This window comes from Lepisosteus platostomus, chromosome 14, assembly GCF_059453375.1.
Source record: "Lepisosteus platostomus isolate fLepPlt1 chromosome 14, fLepPlt1.hap1, whole genome shotgun sequence".
In the NCBI taxonomy this organism is placed as follows: Eukaryota; Metazoa; Chordata; class Actinopteri; order Semionotiformes; family Lepisosteidae; genus Lepisosteus; species Lepisosteus platostomus.
The window spans coordinates 39,048,690-39,075,731 of NC_142624.1; the positions used below are offsets into that span (position 1 = coordinate 39,048,690).

Here is a 27,042-nt window from a genome sequence, read left to right on the forward strand (position 1 = left end):
ACACACATGATCTTTCACTTCCCATTACCTGAAATGAAGACACCAAGATATCTGCGGTACTTTTGAAAAGGACGAATGGTGGAACAGGAGAAATGGCCTTTGTGCCACAGGAGAAAGGTCTTGGACCGCCCTTGATCTGGACTCTTTGAACAGCAGCACACACTGGTCCAAGACCTTTCTTCTATCCTGTCATGAAAACACTCGTCTATTTCAGGCCGCTAAGGGTAGTCTGAAGACTGGCATCGCACCTCTAACGTTACCCCCTAGCTGTCCTGCAGTAGTGGGAGGACTTGTCTGAGCTGTGGGAAAGGTCACTAGCAGGCAGAAGCCTCCAGTCTTTCCAAATACCAAGCCAACATCGCCAGAGGGTTTGTGATCCCTCTATAATCAGGCCATGCAATTAATTGTCAAACATAATTAGTGTGCAGCGCTGGTCCTGAATAGAGCTTATTTAATGGTCTTGGTGCTGGAAAATTACACTTTCTTCCCTGGGCTCTTGTTACTGAGCTAATGGGGACGCCTGCACACTCTGGGTGGAGCCACACGCTGAGTGCCAAAACACGCATTATGGAAATCAGGAGATCATTATGGAAAATATATTTGTTTAGATCGCTGTCCTGATTTTGCAGTGAATCTTCAAATTTAACCCACTCACATTTAAAAGAATGTTTTTATTTTATACTCCTTCTCCTAAGAGAAGAACAGTCACAATCACAACTAGCATCACAGAGAACCACGTAGCACAGAGAGCGGAGATGCAACAGAGACTTGAAGGCAAGGAGGAAGCAGGGTCCCAGAGAGGCACAGATGCCTTATTGTCTCCAAATTCCAAAGTTAAATCAGAAAAGTTAAAATGTTGCCTGGCAAAATTATATCTTATTGTATATTTTATAATATAAACATTTATAATGTACCAAAGAACGGTATTCTCTGTTACAAGGTTATGAATACTTTGTTCAAAAATGTTCCGATTTCGACAAGGTTAAGCTGTTTTTCTTCTTTTACTGCTGCAAGATTCAGCAAAAACATCACCCCGAACACGAGGGATCTTAGGAATGACCTGTGCAATTCTGTTAGCGTTCCCCTTCCACATGGAAATGGTTTTGGGAAGACAAATTCAGCCCAGGTTTAGATGCCTTAATGTCCCAGCTGTCAGGCATGAAAACATTCCAGTGGTGCAAAACATATCAAGCAAAATTCTTCCTTGCTGGACAAACCCATTTTCCAACGAAGGCTGAACTGTGTTTTCTGAGAGGAAGACAAAAATGTAGAATCATTTAGATTCCGGACCTAAAAAACAGACGTTCATTGACAATGGGATAAGGATTCGGTTTCGTGGCTGCAGGTGCCTGTACAGACGTCTGGGGGGTCTTTCTGGTGCCCCTTTTAAGACAGTTCTTACTTTACATGTTGTGCCCTTGCAGGGTGTTTCTGGGGAGCAGTTTGAGGTTCATGTCATGGCACCCCTAACTGGAGTGTTCTTTCTTAAAGGGTCAAGCTGAGAAAAACAACTGGCTCGTACGCTATATTACCGTCGGCCACTCAAGGAGCCTCAATCAGAATGCAAGACTGACCTGTTTTATTCTTTCTGACAAATGGAAGATAAACCAAAAAGTGAATATATCCCAGCACCAAGGCATACAAACGTAAGGCACGCTCCTCACCGTGTTTATTTGCCACTCACCTCAGATTCAGATTTGTCACGTTTCTTTCATAAAGTAGCAATCCGTGATCTGACCCAGGCTCTGCTATTAGGATAAGCAACCATTATATCTTGCTTTCCCATCAAAGACAGCTCTCTAGTCTTCATCTTGCTTCATGCCATCTAACTCAAGATAGGTACCCAAAAAGGTCAGCTCCACAGATGGGAAGGAAGGTTATACATTTCACAGCTCCATTAATGCATGTATGTTTATCCATGTTAGTATCACTAATGGAATTACATTGCTGTCATATGTAACAAATGGCATTTATTACCTAGCTTTACATCTGAATACTCAAGTTTAGTCTCAACTCTGCAACACGCTGTCCCAACACTCACTTCCTCTGGCACCTGGACAGTTAACGTGCTGTTGAAGGCAGTACTGTACGCTGCTGCTTAAAGAGTACAGATGCCATCAAGGTTCCTTTTAATTCCAGGGCTGCAAATTACCATCATTATCTCTGTGGGAAATGGAATTTAATCTTGCCTGCCAAGCACTTTGGGGCAATTCGAATACAGTAAAAATACCAAACAAGCACTCTTATGGTTGCATCATGCGCTGTGGCTACAACAGCGAGAATTAAAGGCGGCCAGGGATTTCCTGAAGAAAAGGACCAGACAGTGGTTGTGACAGCCTCCTCCTCCCCTGCTACTGTAGGTGCTGTGCTCACAGGTCAGCGCATGGCAGACACCCTACACACACGGCCTCTATTCTGGTTTCCCAGTGAGAAATACATGCACTTCACACAGGTAATCTCCACAGGAACGCAGAACTGAAGACTTGAGAGAATCAATTTTCATTTAAGTTCCATACCTATACAAGAACATTTCTGGGATTTTTTATCATTCTTATTAGTACTAATACTACTAGTACTTACTAGTAGTCATACAATAGAAGTAGCAGGGTAATTTGCCATATTCTTTTTTACAGTATCTCGAATATCAACACATTGAGTTTATTTAGGAATGGTGAAGTCAAAATGTGGAAAACAGGAGCAGACTGGAGCATGTTATCCGTCAGGGAAGGCTTTTCCTGTCCAGAGGTCTTTAGATGGATTTAGTAAGAAACTCAAGACTGTTTGACCACTTCTGCTATAGTGGCAGCCTTGGGACCCTGCAATCACAATCCAGGGATGAGATTAGAAAAGGGAAACAGAATGTGAGAGGATATGGCACAAAAGGTAAATATTTAACGAAGGAAGATGTTGTTAGAACAGTAAAATGTACCAGTAAGACTTGATTTAGAACATTGTTTACAATTTTGATCACCACCTGACAGGTCCAGAGAAAGAGCAACCTGATGCACCTCTGGCCTCCAAGCAAGAGCTGTGGAATAGCTCTGTGACTACGGTGGTTCCCCATCCAAGAGTTCAAAAACCTCAGAGACTTTGTCAGAATCAACAGTGAGACACAAACCAGGAGACGCCAATACCACAGATTCTTTCAAGAAGCTACTGGAAGAGACGCTCAGACCAGTTCCAGTACATATCAGTGTCCAGATGGGCTACAGTAAAGGGGCCGAATGACCTGCTCTCATTTGCAACCTTCCTTATGTGTTTCTGACAGAGGTGCCCAGACGTGGCTAAAGAGGAGCTTGTGAGACGAGCACTTCATCTGAGAGGTCTCTCCAGCGGGCCATCACCTCACACAAGCCTGTCTTCAGTTCCCCCAAGACCCACCCTGGCAGGACTGTGAGGGCGAGTGGGAGAACACTGGGCTGTGTTCCTGCGGTCCCGTTCCCTGACCTGGCCATTGACACTGTTTAAAATTGATCCCTTTCCTCAGCCAGACAGCAGCTGAATGAATGATCCTTATATAAGAGATCTTTACTAATTCATTTCTGGGTGAAGGTGAAGGCAGCAAGCAGCACATTTATTCGTTACAGCAACCTAATAAGAAACTGGACGTGAAAAATCTTTCATCCGAAGAACTTTAGCACAAGGAAAAAGAAAGAATTTTACTTTAACATTTGGACGTCTCTACTGAGAGCCTTCTTCATTGCAGTTCGGTGGATTTGGATCAGAATGGGAAACGAGCTTTGAATTCCTCATTTTTATTTCTAAAGTAAAACATATTTCCATGGGGGCTACAGCTGGACACTTCATCCACCTCTCCCTTCCTCTGTTCTCCGGAAAAATACATGGAAATCTACGTGGAAAAACAGCTTTGTGACTATATTCTCACATTCCTGTTCGGTTATTGAGAGTAGAAAACTAAGCTTAATTGTACCTTCTCCTTCTACAGGTATCTTTCACTGAACAGGTATGAAAGCCAACGGCAATATAATTACACAATACTTAAACATTGAAAAGGTACTTGTTCCAGCTGCATCATCTAGAAGTGGTGTGCTGTCATTGACAAATGGAGAGACTTTCCATGCGGAAACACAACACAAGCTCCGTCATATTCTGCTACCATTCAAGGCATTACTTTTCCAGGGACGTTGAGGAATATTGTTTTGCTTTTGAAAAAGAAAATCATTATCATTCAAGAGGCTTGAGCTGGATGGATGTGGTTTTTTAGAGCTCACATGCAAAGTGATAATGGTGGGGTCTGTGGGATCCTGCCTGCTTTACAATAGTAACAGAGAGCACTGTTTGCATTCCAGTGAGCCTGGTTTTCTGCCAGGAACAACACTCAGAAGTGGCAGGTCCCCTTTTTGGCAGGCAGGTGTCATTAAGCAGATCCTTCTTATCATGCAAATGCATTAGGGAAACAAATGAAGAGGCTACAGAAAGCATTTTCTGTACTTGCTAAAACCACCAAAGGCGCTTGTAATCTGCTCATCTGAGATGTCAAGAGCTAGAGAGAAGCGGTCTAATCCTCCCCTAATTAAAAAAAACAGCGATTTACGAATATGCTTAATTCAGCAGCAGATTGCTCCTGGTTGTTTTCTCTAGTCATTCTAAATTCTTTAAGTGCAGTCTGTTGAAAAGGTATCCATTTGTTAAAACAGGTCCCAATGAATTAGGCCCTTATTTTTAGAAACAAACGGCAACCTAAAATCTAGCAAATTATGTGGGGAATGAAACACGTTTGGTAAATAATAAACCTGAGAGAACGTACAGAGCTGTTTATTTTGTCTGAACAACTACAACCTTAGCAGAAATAAATGCTTTTATTCGATACCAACGCGTTGGCCAAATCTAGAAAGCGTTCCAGAAACTAGTTAGCTCTGCACACAGCGCCTTGTGCTTTGTGTGAGGCAGTAGGAGCTGTAACAGCCTTTACAGGCTTACCAGCGCCAGACACTGACAAATACAACCTCCGTGACTTAGGACCCCCTACAAACAGCACAAACGATGAAACCCACCTCATTCGTTAGGGCCGCGTTTGTGCCGTTGAAAGTAACTTCCCGGGTGTTTTCGTTCCCGAGATATAGCGCCTTGTTTTTCGGAAGGGGGGGGTTGTCACTTGTGCTGTTCGTAGGGGTGGGGGCAACTTCACGGTAGGCAGAAACACATGGGGAAACCCGAACATCCGAAGCTCCGTATCAGCTACCGCCGTTTTGATTTGTTTCCAAATTCAAATGAAACATGCAACACAAAGGAGAACATCAGCTGAGGCCGTTTCCAGAACACCACAACGCCCGCCAAAGCCTTCTTCCACAACCCACCTCGCTAGAGCCGACGGAAACGGCGGTGAAATCGAAAAGCTACCACAAAAGCTCCTGGCTCAATAGATCAATAGCGCCTCTCTCAAGCTGCTGCCAGCCTGAAACGAGATACAGTATCGCAGTGTCATGTTTGAGGTCATGCAGTAACCCTTCAACGGGAATCCCTCCCAGATCTGCCCATTTCTCCCGCTGCCTTGAGACTCTCCGGACCCGTCTAACCAGACTCGGGAGGCTCACTGCCAGCAGAGCAGACTCGCTGACACCGGGTTCCTCACTTTCTCAACGGCGCTGCGAAGACTTTCTGTAAATAGGACACGTGGGCTGGCATGAATAAAACAGTTGTGCAAAATGAACACCTGTTTTCCTTCTGAGAAAACAGCCGGAAAACGTTGGGGGGAATGACAGATCTTGCTGGGAGCAAATTTAAGAGATAAGAAACGATTTAAATGTGTTTGACTTATTTTTTTAATCTAAGGATTTTTTTTTCTGTGTAAAAAAAACAGGACGGTAAAATTAATACAAGGGTTTTATGAGTACAGTCCTTCAACTTGTGGAGCAGCCTCAGAGATTAGATCGCCGCTATTATATTCACACTCAAAAACTGCACCTGGTGTTTTTTTTTTTACAATCCTTAAAGGATTTTCTTGAACGTGGTAGCAAGTGCCTTCTAATTATGTTATCAAGAAAAAAAATAAATTAAAGATCTGTGGTTCAGAGAGAAGTGTAGAAATGTTTGATATGTACTTGTAACTTGTGTGTTTGTATTTGTATCAAGAGGCGGCTGCGATTTTGAAGGACAAGTGTTGATGTTGGAACAATTTATCAGTGGTGCCGGACCGAATTATCCCCGGAAAAAGTGTTTTGCTTCAGATATTCTGTCTTTGTACAAGACGCCGTAGGGCTGCGAACAGCTCGTTTCCATAATAAACAGGAACCACTTCGTTTCCAACTGGCCGAGCTGAACCCAGTACCCCGCCCGCTGCCCTGTCAATGTATATTTCATCGCATTAGTGTTAGAACTGCAGCAGTTGTAGAAGAAATTGTATTGCGGGATTTTTTTAACGCATCCCATGAACAACTCTGCAGATTCTTTTTTCCCCAGTTAAAAACACTAAACCACTACTATAGTACTGTAGTTCGTCAATGACCCCAGAGCCCCTGTCTGGCGCATTTCAGTGCCACGGTTTGCTACCGGCAGTTTCGCGTTACTTCCGTCCTTATAAAAATAATACCATGAAAGAATATATTGGGAATTAACGGCGCAAGAGCCGTTGAATGACAAGTCCAGGCAACATTCTTTTCAGAAGAGAGGAGCTGTGCAATAATCACAATTATGATATTTCAAATAATTCCTGTTAATAAATTCTAAAAGCACACACTAATCTCAGAAGGTGATGTTCTGCGAAACTGGGATCTGCTGATGATGCACTGCCGGGTAATTGCATCTTAAAGGGAGGTATGTCGTTGGAAAATAAACACGGAAACCACTAAAATAATACCGTGTAATGCGTGAAAGGGTTTCGTATGTACAAATGGCATTTAGCACTGTGAGGTACAGTACGTGCCGAGTTTGACACCCCTGGCGTGGCGCTACCAGAAGCGAACAGAGTTACAGCGGACACCTCGGTCACCCGCACGGTAACAGCCAGCCGGACTGTCAGCGATACCTGTGTCACGGAGGCTGTGGAAAACACAAGTCATCTTAGACTCCAATCACCGTGCTCTTAATTGAAATCCTACATGTGCGCGCAGCATAATCCCGTATCGTTCTTTGAAGTACTTTAAGTCAACTGGATAATTTTTTAATCCGCTGGTGGCTCCATGTGAAGATTAAAAGGATTAATTACGTAACTCCTAGTCAGGCAGGGGACAGGCTGAAGCTACAGTGCTCTCATGTCGGCCTATCACTCTTTATTATACTGTAGGAGGGACACATGTGGCCGTCTGGGCGTTTTAGACTGTAATTACAACCTTGGGCAAGAATTCTATTCTTTAGACTGCGCAGCGCTGCCAGGATTTGTGTCTGACACCATCTTATTGTGCCTACTGCCAAGACCTCTGCTGAACTCCTGCAAACATTCTTAAAAGCAAACGGACTGTGAAAGAAAAGAAAACTCATTTCGTCCACAATCACATCCCAGCTGCTGAGAAAGGACATGTTTTTCATCCTGTACTGACCATAACGCGATAATGTGAGAGTTCAGTCCCTTCGCAACAAGAAACTACAGTTGCCAGAACGACTTTTATGCCTTTTAATGCCAGATTTCAAAAGTACAGTGTTTTGCATGAGAACGCTGAATGGAAAGCTCCTTCTGCTTACCTTTTGCTTGGGTGTTACTGTGGCAAGTCCTTCCACAGGTCTGTCTGAACAGAATGAGAGACGTGTTTTGAAAAAAAAACTGTTAAACTGTGGTTATATCACAGACATGACCGTCAAACCAAGGCACTACACAGAAAACGGGCCAGGGTAATGATGAGTGCTGTACAATGATCTCCAGACGTTATGATTTCATTAAGGTGTATGATTTGTCATGAGCTTAACTGTAGCATGACTGAAGTGCTGAAATGCTCCAATTTGAAAGCAATCGGCACTTCCCCTTGCTTAGGGCAGATGGATACAGAGCCCTCAGATGGAATGATGCAATCTTAATCACCTCAGAGAGGAACGCAGCATTGCTGTACACCACCAAAATATTAAGCTTAAAATAACAGGGCAAACACATGGGCTCATTCAGCCATATAGTTACTGTATATAACAAAGACCAACCATCGTCAACTGGAAAATGAAGATCTTATCACTGAGGGCACTGGCCAGGACCAGTCCTGACACCCAGGCGGGCTGTGGGGGACTAGGCACAGAAATACAGAACAGATACAGATACACACTGAGGTTCTTATTGTTTGCTTAACGACAAGCAATTCCAGGATGACACACGATGTACACAGGTTTGACAAAGGAAACAGCATACGGGTGCAATAAAATAAACGTCTACGTGCTGACAACAAGGTATGGCCAAATCCGAGTGGAACACAATGCAAGGCGGAGTTTAAAAACCTTCTGACAGGCGTGTCTGAACACCATGAGTTCATGAGAAGTTACAGCTGACAGAAACATGCAGGACTTCATTACAACAAGGGCTGTGCACGTACATCAACCCCCCACACACACACACTGCCTACGTGTGTCTGACAGTGTGGGAGCAAAGCAGAGCAGCAGCTCTTCCTTTTGGCAATACCTCAACAAACCTCATTTTCTTGAGCAAGCTTCCGAACATTAAACACGCGCTTGACAGCGCCAAGATACAGGTGGAAACATTCAACTACACATTCTCATTCTTTTCCTGAATTCAGTATCTCCACACACAGCGCACATGGCTAAGTGCAGAACAGTTCAAGCTAAAGTAGTTCACGTAGGGAGCTGCGTCAGCAGGCGTAGACTGCAAAGGAACAAGTAAAGGTTTATTCCTGCTGAAAAGAGAAGAAATGAAACTCCAAGTTTCAACATTTTGACACCCAAAGAAGACTCCACAGCTGAAACATTGTTTCTTTTCTTCTCTTTTCATCATGGAATAAACCCTTACTTGTTCCTTTACAGTTTAAGCTATATGACTTTGTTAACAAAGTTTTACGATGGAGTACAAGAACTTCCAATCAACCACAACACAACATCTGGAAAATCCCACATCCCACTCCCCATCCCTCCCATTCCCACCCATGATGGGAATACACCCTATGCTCCTGCATACAACCCCAAAATCAGACACAGAGGAAGAAATGACACCAGAAGTTCATCTAAAAACAGCGGGCACAGAGAGCTGCCGGCCAGCTGCCTCAGCTCAGGGCAACTGTTAAGACTCTCGGACTGCACGGCGTCCATCCCACTGCTCTGATATTGTGCGACAGGAGGGTCTTGTTTTGTAACCGACACAGCCTTAAAACATCCTTTCGGAAACCTTCTTCCTGCAGAGAAAGGTCAGCCTGTGGCCCTTCCACTCCAGCTATTACATGACAGGAGAAGGGCGGGAATATTCCCCAAGATTCAACACTAATAATCCAAAAACCCTTGCCAGCCTGGTAGTGTCCTCAGTGTCCTCAACGACAGCATGATTGAAAAGGGGCTGGAGATCAGAGCCACGGATGTTGTGCAGGAGTGAAGGCCTGTTACCCAGCGAAACGATTGAGGATCTCAAAAGAAACAGGAAGCACATGGCCGAGCTGGCCTGGGCTGAGAGGTGGAACCACGATGAGCTCTGTTTTCAGGGAGGCTGCGACAGTGGGGGGACAGGAGTGCCCCACTGAAGCCAACTGAGGCCCGCTGGAGAGGCAGGGCCCAAGCCAGAGAGATCACCACGGGCCACGGATCAGAGCACCCAAGCCTTTCCCAGGCTTCACACGACGTGACTTCTCCGCAGACAAACGAGGAGTCACGAGGCTGGGGCTCGAAATGAAAACCCCCGCAGGACTCGGCATTCCACCTCACATTCCAGCACCATTCCCAATTAGCCCTTCTCTCCAGCCCATTTTATGCTGCCTCACACTCTTCCCGGTGCTCAGTATTAGGGTTTTCTTGGCTAGAGCTACTCCCAGTCTCATTGATATTTACTACTTGGTTTTTTGGCTTCCTGACCCTGGTTTGTTCTCCGTCTACGTCTTCCGGTTTCGGTTTTGGTACTTTTGCTCTCGTTCTGGTTTTGACTCTCGCCTTCCTCACATTCTTTCGACTACGCCTTCTGGAGTTTGCCCTGGTAGGGTCTGCATAGGGTCCTCACTACTAATTCCTAAGAGCTTCGCCTTCACAGCTGCGGAAGAAGACGGGAGCGCTATCCTCTTGAGCTCTGGGAAGAGCCACAGTGCAGCCAAAAGACAAAGGAGCTAATTAGGACCGAGCAGTTGTTCTCCCTTCATCCAGGAGCTGGAGTGGACATGCTTCACGGCACTAGAAAAACCCTCTATCATTCATCAGAGACTTTAGATCACTAAAGGCTGTTTAATTAGTTGTCTGGGTGTGGGGAAACTCTCTTTAATGTAAATGTTTTTTTAACAGAATAACAGAATGCGTAGTACTAGCTGAGCTTCCATAACCAGAAAAATGTGGTATTGCCCATGAATACTAAAATGCCATACAGTGATGAATTAAGAGGTTCTTTAGCTCAGATCAATACTTTCAAATGTTTCTAAACACCCTGTTCTCAGGATTTATTACTAACACATAAGGGAACTTGGAGCTGGAAAGCGGAGAGAGAGAATGCTTTTATATAGGCTGTGTATTACTCTGTCAGCACATTGTGGAAAAAAATCACTTCATTTCTTTAGACAATTTCTCAGACACTTCAGTTCAGTTAAGGAATCCTTTAAACTCATCTACTTAAGATATAAAGCAGAAAATATAACTACATATTCAGGATAAAACAATATCATTTTAAACATGTTTCTGCATTTGATACAATCATGAAGACTATGATAGATAAGGTATGATTAGAGTGGCTATATACTCCATGCCCTCATATAAGAACACAATTACAATAAGCAGGAATGTTCAAATGTGGTGGGAGGACAAGCTAATTGCAGAAGCTCCACAATCCCTGCGAATTACATGCATGGCAGAGGGGTAATGAGAACAAGCTCACCTGTCCTGTACTAAACGACAGCTGGTACCGTCTCTGGCAGCCAGAGCCAGCCCAAAACTATTCGGAAGTCCACAACAGGTCGGAGCCGCGATGAACAGTGTTTAGCTGGAGAGCGTGCAGCCGCCGCAGTGGAGTGGCAGGCTGCGTCAGAGCGCTCCCACCTGGAAAAGCTGCTCTTTGTGGGGAACCGCACGGACAGCTGAGCCCGGCATCTGGGCTTTATTAGCATCCAGCCGGGAGAGAGGCGGCTCTCTGTGACGGGGACAGATGAACGGCGGGAGCTGAAATGCCACCTGTGCCAGTCAAGTGTCCCTCCAGACAGGGGACGGCACGTCTCCCCCATGAGACTGCTTCTGCTCCGGGCTCCAGCTTCAGCGTTTTACCGCTGGGCCTCGGTAATGGGTAAGAGAATGCTTGTATGTGAGCTTTAAAGGAAAAGAGGTTCCAGACTGACTTTCCCCTGGGTAGTAAGAGAACATGAGCACGGCATGCTTTGCAGTCTGTGAACCACTGCGTCAGGCGAAAGGCAGGATTTTTCTCCTGGTTGGAGAACACTGTGTATGGATCACCTACAGCATACTGCATGCAGGGCACGTCTCTCTGAAATGCTCTTGCCTGGGGAGACTGTATATTCAGACAATTATTCAAAGTTGTACAACACCTGCAAGGAACGTTCCCTGATCCTGCTACATACTACATTTCAATTTCATTTTACGGTTGTTTACATATACCACAACACGTAAGAAATGACAGGAAATTACCAGCTGGTTAGGCTGCTAGTAGATACAAAGAACTCAACCAACTTTTTCTTGAAGGAAGCCAAGGCTTGTACTTTTTTCAAATAAAAAATGAATTACAAAAATCTTTTCAATTACAAAAGATATTTAAATAAAAACAGAGTAACAGTCATGACTTCTGTGGCACAGTACGAGTAACCCCGACAAACCTCCAGTTTACCCCACACCTATTTACATCCGCACTGAACACATATGTAGGCAAACTGAGAATATAAAACATGTTTTTCAAGCTTTCCGTTGAGATATTTAAACCCTCAGAGAAGCGATGATCCCTCCTTATTTTTTTTTAACTTTTTCTGAGTGGTCAACAAATGATAAAAATGGATGATCAGTTTTTCAAACCACATGACAATGAGTCACACAACTCAAATTAGAGGCTGAATTTGTACAGATCAAGCCAAGAGTACAGCTTCAGATAAGCCACATATCACAAGAGAACAACCAAAACAAAACGCACTGCCTGGTCTGCTACCGAGACATTCTTTACCTGCAGTCAGTGTTGCACGCTGAAACTCTACAGTACAGTACAAAAAAGCAAAGCAAAAGCTGCTTTTCTTCCTGGTCCCCTTCTTCTGAGTCCCCTCTGGACTCAGACCGCAATCATATTTACCTTATACAGCACCTTTCCTGATGCATCATCCTGTGGTGCTTTATAACAAAACATACAGAAGAGTCTGGCATCCACAGATGAACTCAGATGAAAAGCTCGAGTATGAAAGTGAGGTTCCCCGTGGGATTTGAAAGAGTGGTCTGCTAAGAGCTGGGAAATCAGCAGTCTGGGGACAACAGGAAGCACAGCCTCCCTCAACTGCAGATCTCTAAACAAAGGGTCCCGCTTGGTCTCGGTGGAATGGGACATGTTTTAATTGTTGTGGGTTTTCTCATTTGCCCTGTTCTTGTTCTTGCCCTGAGGTGATGGAACAAGGAAGCTACATCGAAACCTCTTTGTTGTCTGCATTTAACAGCAGCACGACTAAAAATTACCAATTCTGGATATTAATTCCCTGGTTTCCTTAGCAAATGCTACAGTTCAAAGCAGTTCCTGAATTAAACATTTTTGCCTTGTTCAGCATTAAAATATATTCATTTTTTTTGCTTTGATCTATATATTTTTTTACAGGGACTGGGATAACAAGCATGCCTGCTAGAACCCATTTATGCAAGTGGAAAAAAACATCTACAGCACGTCTCTGTGTTTCTTTCACTGCAGACTACAGGCTTTGTAGTCTAAACCGAATTCGTGTCGTGCCCCATATTACAAAACACTGTATAAGAAAAACATGGCTCAAGCATCTGAGTTCCTCTCTCATCTCAGCTAAAAGAACAAGCATATCTACACATAAACTACATGTTTGTGAACTTTATTCAGAGGAGAAAAGTCCCAACATTTTTCTTCTGTTTTATATCCTGAACTTTCTTAGAAACAAGTGTTGTCCTCAAATAACACAAAAACCAAAAGAGGTGATTTAATTTAAATTGGTTGTTATTTCTAATAAGTGACTCCACGATTGAGCAATACAGATTTTAACCCATAATAAAATACAAAAGCATGTTTGATTTATTAGAATTTGAATTACTATGGTATGTACAGTATGAAACATCTTTTCCCCTTCCACAGTGCCTGAACGTTCTGTTTACATAGCCAAGGAACAAAACGTATGTTAATAAACGGATGGTAAACTTTTATTACCCAGCTAACATAAACAGGCAGTTTATACAGCATAGTGTTTAAGACAGATGAGTGTGGTTAATCTGGGATCTTAACCAATACAGTCTCCCTGAAGTGCTCCAGTGAAACACGCCCCAATCCTCTACTCTTTTATAAACTACAGTATGTAGCCCAGCTATTCTTATTTTACAAACTCCTTCATTTAATAAGTGGAACATTCCTCTGAAACCATTATTTATACCAAGAACAAGTGATGTGACATGTCAGAGGCAGAACCAGGAACACAGCATGATTGACTACTCAAAACAATTGCTTTGATCTAACGAAAAATAAAAAAAAACACTTTCAGTTAAGTAATTTATCAGAAAACCTTAAATACTGTGCCATGAAAAGTGGTTTTCCCAGTACTGCTGAACAAAAAGGAATAAAGCAATACCTTTCACTGTGTTATGTCACACAATGCAGAGGAAAACCACTTCAATCTTTGCAAAGACTTATTTATCGAGTGTTCGTTTGTTTTGGGAAATTAATTGTGAGGATGTAGCTGTAATTGTGTCCTTTGACCTATTTTAGGACTACAATGTAGGTACAGTACGAACGTTAAAGCAGCTATTCTCTATTAAAAAAGCACATTCCCTGCTCAAGAGATACTGAATTCCTTCTTAGAAGTGTAATGAGAATCACAGGGCTCAATCAAAACAACAGTCCTGGCTGTGTTCTGCTCACACTCTACACAGTTCCGATTATCTACTGTTTAACTTCATTTCAGGTGCCAGTTCTTCCAAAATGCCCTGAGAACACAGAAGTCATTGATTTCACAGCAGCACACAGGCGGCAATCCCTATCTCAGGGTTCTCTACCAAATAATCTCTAAATACAGCCCAAAGCAATGGTAGGCTACAGCATGGTTTTCTATGAAACTATTTGCACAAGCACTTTATATGAAGCTTAACAATTTCTCCACATTGTTTTATGATGTAAACTTAGCAAGAAAAGACTTCAATTTACCAAAACAAGGTCCAGGTGCGCAGAAAGATATGCCGAGTTTTCATGCACGCAATGCCAGCGAGTGAAGCAACACCAAACCTACAATAATAGATGATCACCCCTATATGTCTATCATCAGACTCACCATCATTGCTTGTGCATTAGTGACATCATGTGCCCTGCTACATCTCACAGATGCATGCTGACACTATGCAGGTGTTGCAGATTCCTTCCTACATGTTCATGAAGTACTGTCCTGCTCAAACAAGAATTTTCTGAAAAAAACTATTAGCATCGGGATCTTTATGAAATGTCAATTTCCGGCTTTTCCAAGCAACGTCTGACACACGAACATAAGACGTACAAGCTACCCGAAATTAAGGAAGTTGATGCTTTTTCATTTAGAATCAGCAGTATTTCTGCTACAAATGAGGTATTTTTGGAAAAAAAATCAAAATGCAGAATTTCATTTCTTTACATGTATAGTGATCAAGTTCACATCAGCTCTAACATTTTTAAAGTTAGCTAATATTTTTAAAAAGCTGAATGAAGTTTTGAGTAGACACAGCAAACCTACAGACAGCTTCATTAAAAAACTACCATTGTTTTAAGGCAGATCTCAGCACAGAGAAAAATATATAAAAACACCAAAAAAGCATACCTATGATAGTAAAATGACCTTTCAATAAAAAACGACATCAAGTGACAGCAGATTTTACAAGAATTTTCTATGTTCTCATGATTAGGGAAAATCCACAGTTTGAATTCTCCTGCTTCCTCTCCTCCTCGTTCTTAAAGAAACAGACTGCAAAAACTACTGGAAACATAAACAGCAGAACGTAAAGCAAGATCTTTTTACTGCCACTTCCAGTCTTTATTTTCTAACCCCGTCTGGACTAACCCTTTGGCACAGTAGCTGCTATCGGGACACCCAGGGTTCCAGTTTCTCCAGGGGGTTGGTTCTACCTCCTTCACTGAGGTCTGCCCACTGCACCAGGGAGTGGAATTAATACAGTCAAGAGAACAACACTCTTCCAGCTCATATAACATACCAGGAATAAATCAGATTATAATACTGTACTTAATTTTTTAAGATGTATGCACTTTATCCAAAATGAGTAAGAGGCCTGATATATCCATACGTGTTTAAGCGCTCATGAGCTGGGGAGTGTGTGTAGAGGCTGTGCTCCGGCCAGCCCTGGTCTTTCTCCTCGTTACAGTGCTGCCATACTTCAAGTGACAGGGTAAAGACAGGCTGGAGGGGCTGGTCACAAGGCAACCCTATTCCGGTCCCTCTCTGAACTACCTGCCAGTTCACAATCACTACCCCACAAGAGCAGATACACGGGGCACCGATTTACCTGCAAATACGAAGAGGTTCTCAGAAGACTACGTTACTGTAAACAATCAACACACTCAGGTCACGTATCAAAGCCTGTTTGCTACCTCTGCTCTGTATTGAGAATTTCCAACCCAAATGCATGTTGCTTGTTTCTCCATTTCAGAGTTATCAGAGGACTTATCTGTCTCTGGATCAAGCTAAGTGCCTTGTGTTTGCAGTGCGTATTGTTTGTTTTCAGGCAGGTGTATCTGCTTTTACAAACCTTCGGCAGAGTCTTTTTTATTAACCTCATGGCAAAAAAAGACTCCTTCTGTGTGCTGAAATTCCAATATGCATAAAATGCCCCAAAACAAGTTTGGTTATCAGGGTGCTTTTGCATCTGAAAAGGAAAATTAAGTTGTAAAGGCACTGTAAGTCTTTGCTGCTCTCCTATTTCTTCATCTTTGAATTACTTTCAGTGCTCTTCAGATCATTGTAGTTTATTACAATTTACATCAAAAAAGGAATTGTACATTGTCTTATGTCACACATTTTAAATGAAATGGCAGCAGTAAATACTGACTGGAGTAACAGCTCAGTATCGACTGCAAAGAGCTGCACTCTCCTACAACATATCCTTCCACCTGCTACCTGGGCATCAGCCTGGCCTTCCTGAACGCTGCTGTCCCCTCTCGCAGCCAGAAAACCCTGTGTTTTGTTTTTTTTTTCTATAAAACAGATTTTTAATTTTCTCCTCCAGGTCTCCGGTCTTTGGTTTGGGTGATTGATCAATAACGTACGTTCATACTTGTGAAAGCAGACCCAGCGCACACTACAACACACTTATGCGCAGGTTGAACTGCAGTGAACAAATAAACACCTGAACACATACTGTAAGTTACTGTAAGGCGTGTGAACCACATTAATCTTCCATTCTCTTTCAATATCCTCAGGTGCCTGTGCTGCACAGCATCTATCTGCCCAGTTCCAGAGCCTCGTCGCCGCTCGCCACGTTCAGTTTTACTTAAGGCAAGATTTGCAGACCAATTACAGTTGTACTTCTCCTATTTTTCATTTAAATTAGTCTGGCTGCAAATGTGACAGATCCGCCTCAAGCCAGAAGTCCTGCCCTTTCAGAATGATATATACCGGTATGCGGAGCGGCAGAACAGATGACTCAACAGTTTTCCCAATTGTCCCGGACAGGGGAAGATGTTTTTTTTTTTTTTTAAATCTGAGACAGGTACCCAGGAAAGGGTCAACCTAGGAAAAGACAGGTCAGTCTGGAGGCGCATGTGATTTTAATCGAGTCGATTCTGACAGCAGCGCTACAACTGGCGACTGTTCCAACGTAGCCTCTTGTCCACTCTTCACCTGAACCTTTTCCACCTGTGTTCAGTTTAGCTGCATTCCCGACCCCTGTGACAACCACAGAGCTGAAGCCCCTCGCAGCCTCCCTTTGTGCGCTTCCCCCCGGAGACGACACGCAGAGAGGAGGACGAGAGGGGAACAACAGCACCTGCAGGGCAGTGGAGAAGCGCCCAGGTGCGCTCCGGCGCACGGCTCTCCGACTGGCCCATTGCGGACTGGACGGCTCAGGCCGCTCAGGCTCGGGGTGTGCGCAGGGCTAGGAGCTCGGAACAATGAGCTTGCGAGGCGACCTGAAGGAGTTTGATTTATATACGGGGTGGGAGGTACAGTACTACGGCCAAGACGAAATGCTGCCAAATGTTGTTGTTGTTGTTTTTTTTTTGGGGGGGGGGAGAAAATAGTACCACTTTCCATTTTCACCTCTTGATTTTTGTTCTAAAACACTGCTCAACGGACGGTTTGCCTTTTGTCCTGGTCAGGTCGGAGAGCAGCTGCAAGAGGGGCATCCTCTGAGTCAGACACGCAGACTCCTCGGTGAGTTTTGTTTGTTTTCTTTTTTAAAAAAAAGGCGAGAGAGAGAGAGAGAACTATTATCACTATTACTCACCAACAACTGCTCCAGCTGCCAGACTTTCGGAAAACACCTCCCTGTATTCCACGGGTCAAAAGAAACAGCTGCTTTTCGCCGTGCGCTGGGGGGCGGCTGCGGGCTGGTGTCGGAGGTCTGCGGTGTGTCGCTCTCTTGAGCGTCTCGGAGGTGATATACAGTCCTGAGCCGCACTCGCCTCGCTCGCCGCCCCGACCAATCGGAGGGGCCGGAGGGCGTGGCCGCGGCGGGAGGACGGTTTCTATTGGCGGAGCTTAGGCACCTCGGCACAGGGTGGTGTCCCAGCGGCCCCTCAGGCCCCTCCCACAGCCTCCTGTCCCACAGGCGAAGAGGTTCAACCAAATCAGACACTGGGGAGTGATCATATGTTTTATAAGCAATTACATATCATAAAGTTATTGTAAGCATGAATTATAGCACTAAATTATAAAAATGATTTAATTCTTTCATTACGTTCACATTTTCATCGTTTGTTTTGGTTGATTTTAATGCGATGGCGTGATCTAAAATAGTTCTACTCACAGGCAGCGAAACACTTTCTGTGTTTTTTTGAAAGCTGTATTTTATTTTCGTTTTGTTTCTTGTTGATAACGGCGATGCGCCGCAGTGGCCGCCGTAGTGGAACAATAAGAAGTATGATTTTGAAGAACTGCCCGGGACTAATGGTCGTTGTTGACGACGCTGAACCTGTCCGGCAGCCCGAAGCAGCGCCCTCTGCTGGCGATACGCGCCACTCGCAGGCTGACAGGTGGGCGACCGGCTATTTTCACCTAAAAACTATTTCTGATCGTCTCCATCGCGTTTCTCCCTACTGCATTTTATTCTCTTCCGTTTCCATCTCTTTATTAGAAGTACTTGTTGTAGCTGTACTGATTTGAGATTTTGCGGGCATAATAATTGGAGCGGTTTAGCGTCGGGTCTGTTCTTGAAGGTTTGATCTAGTTTGAAACCCGGTATTTTTACAATAACAAAAAGTCGTGAAAAGAAGTTCTGAAATACATTGAGATGAATATATTTTCAATGTTAATATACACTAGAAAGTAATTTATAAATCAGTCATCTGATATTATCATCAAATACACCGGATAAATAATTTGTGCTGCTGAATTCTTTTTCATGTCATACTGTTTCTTTTTAATGTTTTTTATATATATAATGGTATTTCCTGCTAATTTAAAAATGATTGATAAAGTTCATGGTCGTGCCTGACTGCTTTCATATTAATCACTCGCTCTGAAGAATGATCTCATGTTGCAGTAGAAAAGGTAAATTAAGACCACTGGCCACCTCCCGACTTTCACGTCTGGACAGTCAGTTGCAATTTGTATATCAGTCCATCTTCTAAGCGCTTTTATCCGGTACAGGATCGCTGGGAGCAGAATCCTAGCCCGGCAAGCAGCGAGCGCCTGGCGGTCCACAGCCGGACGGGACGCCAGTCAGGGTGTAATAGTGCAGGAAACGCTGAGCTATCCTTTAAAATGTACCTAGGAACGCGGGCGTTACGTATTCTGGGACCGCTTACTACTGTATGTGACCGACTGTTGCTTGTTAATACGATTGTCAAATGCATGCCGTCATCAAACAACACACAGCTAACTGCTCACGAAGTAACAGCTGTGTTGTGATAGTTTCTAACATTTCCCAAATGTAAACAAGATGGGTTTTTTGCAAAACAGACACGACTATTATTAATTTATCTCCCAGAGGAAAAATGAAAAAAGGGGGTGTTTTATTAAGAATAAAAGCTTGCTTTTGCTGATTTTGTTTCATTTGTTCAATAGCATTCAGGCTGATGTCATTTCCTTAGTCTTTCAAGCAGGAGTATCAATGTCTAGCTTTCTACATCGGTAGTCATTCCTACTGTGGGCTCTTTAACACTCTTCTCAGTAAGATGGAATATGTTCAGAACTCTGCAGCTACTGTAGATGCCTAACTCACAGCAGAACCTGGCAGCATATCACTCCTACACTAAAATGTCTACATTGGTTGCCTATGAATGTATGTATCATGTATTCGATATAAGATCTTGTCACTGACTTTTAAGGCTCAAACCCTGGCTCTGTCACACCTCTCTGAACTGCTCCATGTTCCCCTCGTAGGCTCTGGTCAGTTGAGGCTGGTCGTTTCCTCCATGTCCCCAGGACTAAATTTCGGACCGTTGGTGCCTTTGCTGTCTCTGCTCCAGTGGTATGGAACGCCTTTCCTCAGACTCGACAAGAGACAAATTCCCTGACTCTCTACAAATCAAAACTTAAAACTCATCTTTTTGCTAGGGGTTATGCGTGATTCCCTTACAGTTAATCCTGTATGTTCTTGTTTCTTTGTATATGGCTGTTTGTTTCTCTTTGGTTCTTTATCACTATGTACAGTACAGCATCCTTGGGTTTGGAAAGGTACTAAAAAAATAATTGTTCTCTTCCTCATTCTCGTTCTTATTCTAGGAGCAGAAATTCACAAGGACACATACAGTGTTGTGCTGAAATAACACCCACGTTATTGGTTACCAATATAATAACCAATATAATTATTGGCTATATTATTTTTAACACTGGTCGTGTTAAAAAAATCGGCTAAACCTGTCAGACACTGGCCTAAAAACACAACAAAATACAAAAGTAAAAATTAAATCAGGAAAAACAAATTGAAACTAATGGCAACTGCTTTTAAGACCGAGACCACGAGACACGTCTTTACACAAAGGGTTGTGGGAGTGTGGAACACGCTACAGTACATCCTGGCTCCTTCTGAAGAACAGCTGCATGACAGCCTTGGATCAGTGAGGTAATAGTGACTGAATGGGCTGAATGGCCTCTCGTTTGTAACCTGTCTTAATTTCTCATGTACAGACTTGGGGGTGATGAGGTTTAACACAGATCAGAAGAGCTGCTTCTCTTATCTGCAAACCGTTGCAGAACTGGTTTGTGTCACTTGTAGAAAAAGGAGAGTGTTTAAAATCCAAATTGACTCTCATGTCCATATGCACAGAGCACAGCCACTCCATTATTCAGACTGTCAAGCTCAGAATGGAATGCAGCAGAAAAAAGGTGAACTGGAGTAATCTCAAAATAGCCTCAAAATACATTCAGGCAAAAGCTTTTTAAACTACAGTATGTGACAAACAATTAACTTGTTTTGCACGTTTAACATGATTACCTTTATTAATCATCTCTTATTGGACAGTTCTTTATCTGTTCTGTCAATTTCTAATAACCTTTAATCTTTTGTATGAATGTCTGGAAAAATCTATTGTTATATTTTCTGCAAGGAACATGTATCAAAAGGTGCTGCAGTGTGAAATGTCAGTCCTGATGGGATGATAATTATATTTGACCTACTGTATATTATCAGAGAACAAATACTAGATAGCTTGAATGTATATAAATTGTTATTCATTTAATGGGCTACAATTTGAAAGCTTATTTTTTCAGTTTGAAATTATAATTTAACCCTGCAGTAAGGAGAATAATACAAATCTCACAGCAGATTGCTGGATGTAGAAGACCTAACATCATGAAACTACTATAGAAATTAAAACCCAATGAAAAAAAACAGCAACAATCTTTTAATCAGATGCAGTTCTATACCATTTATCAGAAATGGAATGTATATTTTGTATATTTTTAGTTTTGGACATGCACAACGCTAGTGTGCTAATAAAGGCTGAACTTTGTTTCACCTGTTGAAATGTCAGCTTTGGCAGTTCTGCACTGTGATCTGTACTGGCAGTTATTGATGATCTCTTACAGTGTATTATCCTTCTAGAGAAAAAAGGTGACCGAAAAGCTTTGCTTACATGCCTCTAGACCACACATCTCTCGAGTACTGACTGCATTTTGTCATTTCCAGCTTGCCTGAGTCCCATCTGTTTGAAAAGAATTTTGAGCAAGCCTGTCAGGCAACCTTTTAAAAAAATAGTCTGAGGGCACATCGTAAAAAATGAACCTAAAAAAAGTCAAAAGAAAAAAATCTGTGTTCATGCTTTCCCAGCGTCTACAGATTGCTACTATGAGAGAAACCAAAATGACACTCGTGCATTTTTTTGTAACATTCAAATAAATCCATCAAGAATACTGTAAATCTCTGCCCTAAGACATGCTTATAAAAGAGGAAATTGTATTATATATAACAAGCTCTATAATCTTGATTTGTGACATTTAACTATAAAACACCGGAACTGTTTAACATTGTAACTGCTTTATTTGTGTGTGGCTTAATGAAGTATGTGCTTTATTTTTAAGGGATTATTTGATAAATCACACTATCGCTGCTGTAGACAGTGTTCAAGATACTCTAGAGTCAAACCCATCCTCACAAGCACCATTATAATCACCTTGATATTAATAATCTATAACCAAAACAAAGTATATGTAATCTTCCCTTCTATAACTAAGCTTGCAAGTCAAACTTTTGTCGATTTTATGCTTTTACCGAGAAAACAACAAAACTCTTTACTGTCTGTAAACACTTTTAAAGATTTTATTGCAGGTGCTTTTTAAAAACATGTCAGGCAGTATGTTGTATTTAAGGTTGAATAGGGTAAAAGGTTGAATAGGGTTGAAACAAATAAATGTTCCCTAACGTCATACAGAACATTATTCACGGCATAAGACAGGCCAAAATATTTTTCTGAGCTTATAAAATCCACAAACCTTCAAATGCAAGAAATGCATATAATATATAGAAATGTATCTTGTAAAGAGTGGAATAAGATACTCACAACATTCATCTGCTTCCACCCACCTTTCCTCTCATCACAGAGAAGCCAGAGGCTACAGTACACTGGCAAGCAATGGGACACCAGTCCATCGCAGGCAGACACAGACACACACATTCTCACACCAGCACACATTTCCCCAGAAGCCCATTAACCTACTAGTAAGTCTGTGGACTGTGGAAAGAAATCAGAGCACCCAGTAGAAACACACATAGACACAAACTCCACACAGGCGGCACCTCAGGTCTGGAACTGAACCCAGGGTCCCAGTGCTAAAGGGCATCAGTGATAACCTCTGTGCTACCATGCTGCCCGAGCTTAAACTGCAGGAATGCATTTTTTTTATAAAAAGGAAAGAATGATTTTTCAGTGGCGTGTTAAATTGAATGTAATCTACTCTGGACACCAGGTTATTGGAGGACCTGGCGTTTCACAGTTCGGGCTCTTGAAGCAGTCTGGATATCAATGATAACATTGTTTAAAAACTGAAGTTACAACATAGAGAGGTGGGGCACCTTGCTGACATGACGCCTGGCTCTTATTCTCCTCTCTGGAGAGTTGGGTGTGTTGAGAATAACCCTGATCATGCACAGGCTGCTGCAGTTTGATCCACAGACCTTTCCTTTCTTTTCAGCTTCCCAAGAAGCCTTTTTAACACACAAGGGACAGAGCATGACTGACAGCCTTGATTATCAGTTACGTCTTTATTTTGAGGAAAATACTAACGTGAACGTACAGTAATCTGTTCAGAAATGTACTTGGAACCTGGACACAAAACCAGCAGGGAGAGCACATCCTCTCGATAACCACCCAGCCCCTGGAACTGAACTGAACTGAACAGATCTTTTCTTTAATAGCCAAATACAGTACACTGTACAATTCACCGTAAATGAGGAGGGGGAACAAAGCTTTGAAATCTACGTGCTTTCTCAAAAAGAGAATTGAATTTCCCACGTCTGATGCGGCTCTCACAAACTAAAAACTTTCATAGTTTAAAAGCTGTCAAGGGAAGCGCAGTGTTATGCGGATCAATTTACATACTGCACATGCACAAGAATTCATTCAACCAGAAAAAGCGTCTCATGCCCGTGGGTTCGAGGGGTGATGTCAAGGTCCCTGAGACAGCAGGGAGATGTTTCATATCCAGCAGCCAGCAGCTGTATCTCCCTGCAGCTCACACCTAGCAGTCTACTGAAGCCCAGCAGTGTGAGCCTGGATGGGAGACTTCCTGGGAAAAACTAAGGCTGCTGCTGGAAGAGGTGTTAGTGGGGCCAGTGGGGGGTGCTCACCCTGCAGTCCATGTGGGTCCTAATCCCCCAGTATACTGATGGGAACACTATGTTGTAGAAAAAGGAGTTGTCCTACAGATGAGACATAAAACCGAGGTCCTGCCTTTCTGTGATCATTAAAAAATCCAAGGGTGTTTGTCAAAGAGACAACTTCTCCTTCTTAGCCAACATAAAAGTTTTACTGTACTATAGACTTCAATCGAAAATCAAAAACACTTCTGTCTTTCAAATAATTCTGCAACTGTAAAAGTAAAAACATTACAGAACATGAGTGTTACTGGCTGTGCCTTTAAATCCTACATATAGACATGAGGAACCAGTAGATGATGGCAGGACAAAAAGAGGAATTTAAAAGTATAGGGAATGTAGGAGAGAGCTCTGAATTACTCTTGTCCATTTCAAAAACCAGATGGGCATAAGAAAACAGGGCAGCTTAAGTCAATAGAAGGAAATAGTAATTATCTGCTTACTATAAGGCTTCCAGAGAAAGAATGCCAAGAGCAATTCAGGATGAAGGATTAGAGGGCAGAGTTAAGGAGGAGGCAGAGTTAAGGAGGCAGGCAGCACCTCTTATTGCTGCTCAGCAGCTAGTAATCGTGCCCTCCAGCAGACAGCGGTTCCTGTAGCCCCAAGAACTTCGGACACCGTTTTATTTCCGAAAGGCTTTTACACATTTCACTTGTCATATTTCATAATACATATTTATTTGTAATGTTACATATTACAAAGGCTTTTAAATATTTCTCAGACCGTTGTTTCCTAGAGCCCCAGTCCAAACTCAGGGATGGAAGAGCTGATTGAACAAGAAGCAGCAGTGCAGCAGTACTGGCCAGAGTGGGACTTCAGCAACAGTCATTCTTTCTCCAAGACTGGCTCACAGTCTGAATCCTGACAGATTTCTCTGGCTGTCACACCTCTTCATTTCAACGCTTTTGAAACTCAGATAAAACCCAAAGACATTTTGCTAGTGATAACTCTTGGCCTCAATAGTAGTTGTCCAGTGCAGCGTGAATAAAAAATAATAAATGTGTTAATTGCAGATAATTAATATTTAAATTCGCAATATTTTCCAGATAAAGGCAAACGCTCAACAGTACTTCATTCATGTTGACCATGTTGAGTCATCAAGGTATTTCCCTGCCCCCCGATGTTTGGAAAGAACAGTCAAAGACATATTTACATTGTGTCTCTTTATCAACAATCGGCTGGGCTTGCCCAGTTTCTGGATTGAAGCCGAAGAGAAATTAATCTTTAGCATGATGTTAACAGGAACAGTTTTAATCATGTCACACAATGAATGACCACCCAGTGCTTTTGTCTACAGTAGTTCTCAATACTATATGAAAATAAAGTATTCAGTTTAGAGGATCAATTTAGATAAAAACATATGTTCTAATTGGACTTGTTATATGAGAAATTACTGGTCAAAACTAACTAAAAATTAGCCTAGGGTCAGATTATACATTAATCAAGCAATGCTTTACAAAAAGTAATTGCCATTATTTGATTCTGTCATCTTACTTGGAAAACATCCCAGAATTCTCAGGCTTGTATAAACAAGACAGGATAATTACATCTTAAATCTACTAGCCTGAATACTACACAAGTTGCCAAAACCCCCACACCGCCTTTTAACTGTGAGATTCTTGAAAGTGTAGGTGATCGTTAAAATACTTCCAGAGAATACATACGGTACTATAGTTGTAAAACAGTATTGTAAGGTAAAAGACCATCCAAGCTGAGGTAGGAATCAGAAGACGTTACTAAAGAAGTGCTCTGAGCTGAATCATCTGGATGATTTAGGGGATAATCTATTAAGGCTGTAACTACATGGTGCATTATTTAAAGAGGTGGGTATATATATACTGTATCTAGCAAAACAATTGTTCTGTCTTCGTTCTGCACTACTGTCTTCCTTATTATGGAAATCATGGACTTCTTAAAGCACAGTCTGTCGACTTCTAGAAGAATCTTCCACAAGGGAAGCCCTGGAGGAGAATTCTGCCGCACGGGTCATGATACTGTGGAAGACCTCACAGAAGACGGACCTCCCGATTATGAGAAGGTGCTAAAACACGTGTTTGAATGAAAGGCCGTGGCAGGAGTAACGAAAAACCTTCAATGGATCAATGCTTAAATGTTCAAGAACTACCCCATCCGAAGCAATGATTCAAACTGCTTGAAGCTAAATTGATGGACAGCAGCCCGATGCTCAGAAAGACTCATGTAACAAGGTCGTGCCCAGGATAAACAGAGTTCCACACTGAGACTCATGCCTTCGCCGAACACTGAGCGCACAGATATGCTTCGTATTGTATTTCCTCTCTGTCGGCCTACGTTCAGTCATTTCTGTAAGGATTATTTTGGTAACGTGAAACTTTTTCAAGGTGATTTAGGAATGAGTTTTGCTTCGAGACATGCTCTGAGATGGGCAGTTGACAGGTCTTTAAATGCAAGGGATCAAATCCACATCTGTGGCCCCTGTGATATTCACATGATAGGAAAGCCTAGATCTTTGCGTTTCACCACCTCGAACAGAGCGACACACCTTGCTCTCTGCAGACTAATCACATCAGCTCGCTGCAGCGTGTCATAACTGGATTAGGGCCTTTGATGCTCTTTTTGCAGTCGTAACTATTAACTGCAGAATCCACATCCTTTCACCCTACAGCTATTGGTTCAGCTGTTAAATCAATGGTGAGCATAAATACCTACAGCTGCAAGATATGTGCCGTCATGAATACAAAGGAATTGGTTCCTCTCGGAAGATGCCATTTCTGCCATATGGTGTGGAAGTCACACTCCATTGAGATCACCCTCTGCTGTAAATTGCAGTTCAATATTATTGTATGCACAATCTTCTTGATCTCCTGTCTTACTCTGATCTTTATTTTTTAAAAGTATCATATATAGTAATTGTTCTTACAGGTTGTCTATGAGATACAGGATATATGTGAAAGCTGTAATATATATTGTAGTGCTCTCGGGTTCACGTGGGTATGCACCCTCGCCACTGCCGCCTCAGGTCAGCCCCCACTGCTGGGGACTCAAACCCGGGCCTCCAGCTTCACTCAACAAGGACCCAGCCAGTTGAGCCAAAGGGAAATCTCCCCTCAGCCCAACGGCTGCAGTCTCTGCTGTTCACAGGGAAGGGCGGTGACGTCACCACGCTGGTAGGCCGGCTCTCACAACCTGCAATGGAGGCCGTATGCGTTACGATATTTTTAATTTGCCTAGCATTTATATACAAAAACTTAAATGATATTGTTACCTGACCTGCCGCTTCATCCGGTTCCTTTTGCCTCTGCGTTCCCATATATTTCTTCACCTGATCCTCCCCCG

At 42.7% G+C, this 27,042-nt stretch overlaps 1 protein-coding gene and 1 long non-coding RNA gene across 4 annotated transcripts in view; one reads left to right on the forward strand and one right to left on the reverse strand.

Annotated features, from left to right (window-relative positions):
• The window catches only part of lypd6 (LY6/PLAUR domain containing 6), a 31,330-nt gene extending 13,481 nt beyond the window's left edge, over nt 1-17,849 (reverse strand). Inside the window, exon 1 of one of the 3 annotated variants that reach the window (XR_015926366.1) lies at nt 17,698-17,849. The gene's annotated coding sequence lies outside the window, so the exon portion shown is untranslated. The remainder of the gene's footprint in view (nt 1-17,697) is intronic. The other 2 variants (XM_088606253.1, XM_088606254.1) reach the window with 2 other exon arrangements.
• Nucleotides 17,850-17,976: 127 nt separating this feature from the next.
• On the forward strand, nt 17,977-21,879 carry LOC148649483 (uncharacterized). Its single transcript, XR_015926367.1, has 2 exons — nt 17,977-18,445; nt 19,797-21,879. It is a non-coding gene; the product is annotated as an uncharacterized LOC148649483 (long non-coding RNA).
• Nucleotides 21,880-27,042: the final 5,163 nt, after the last annotated feature.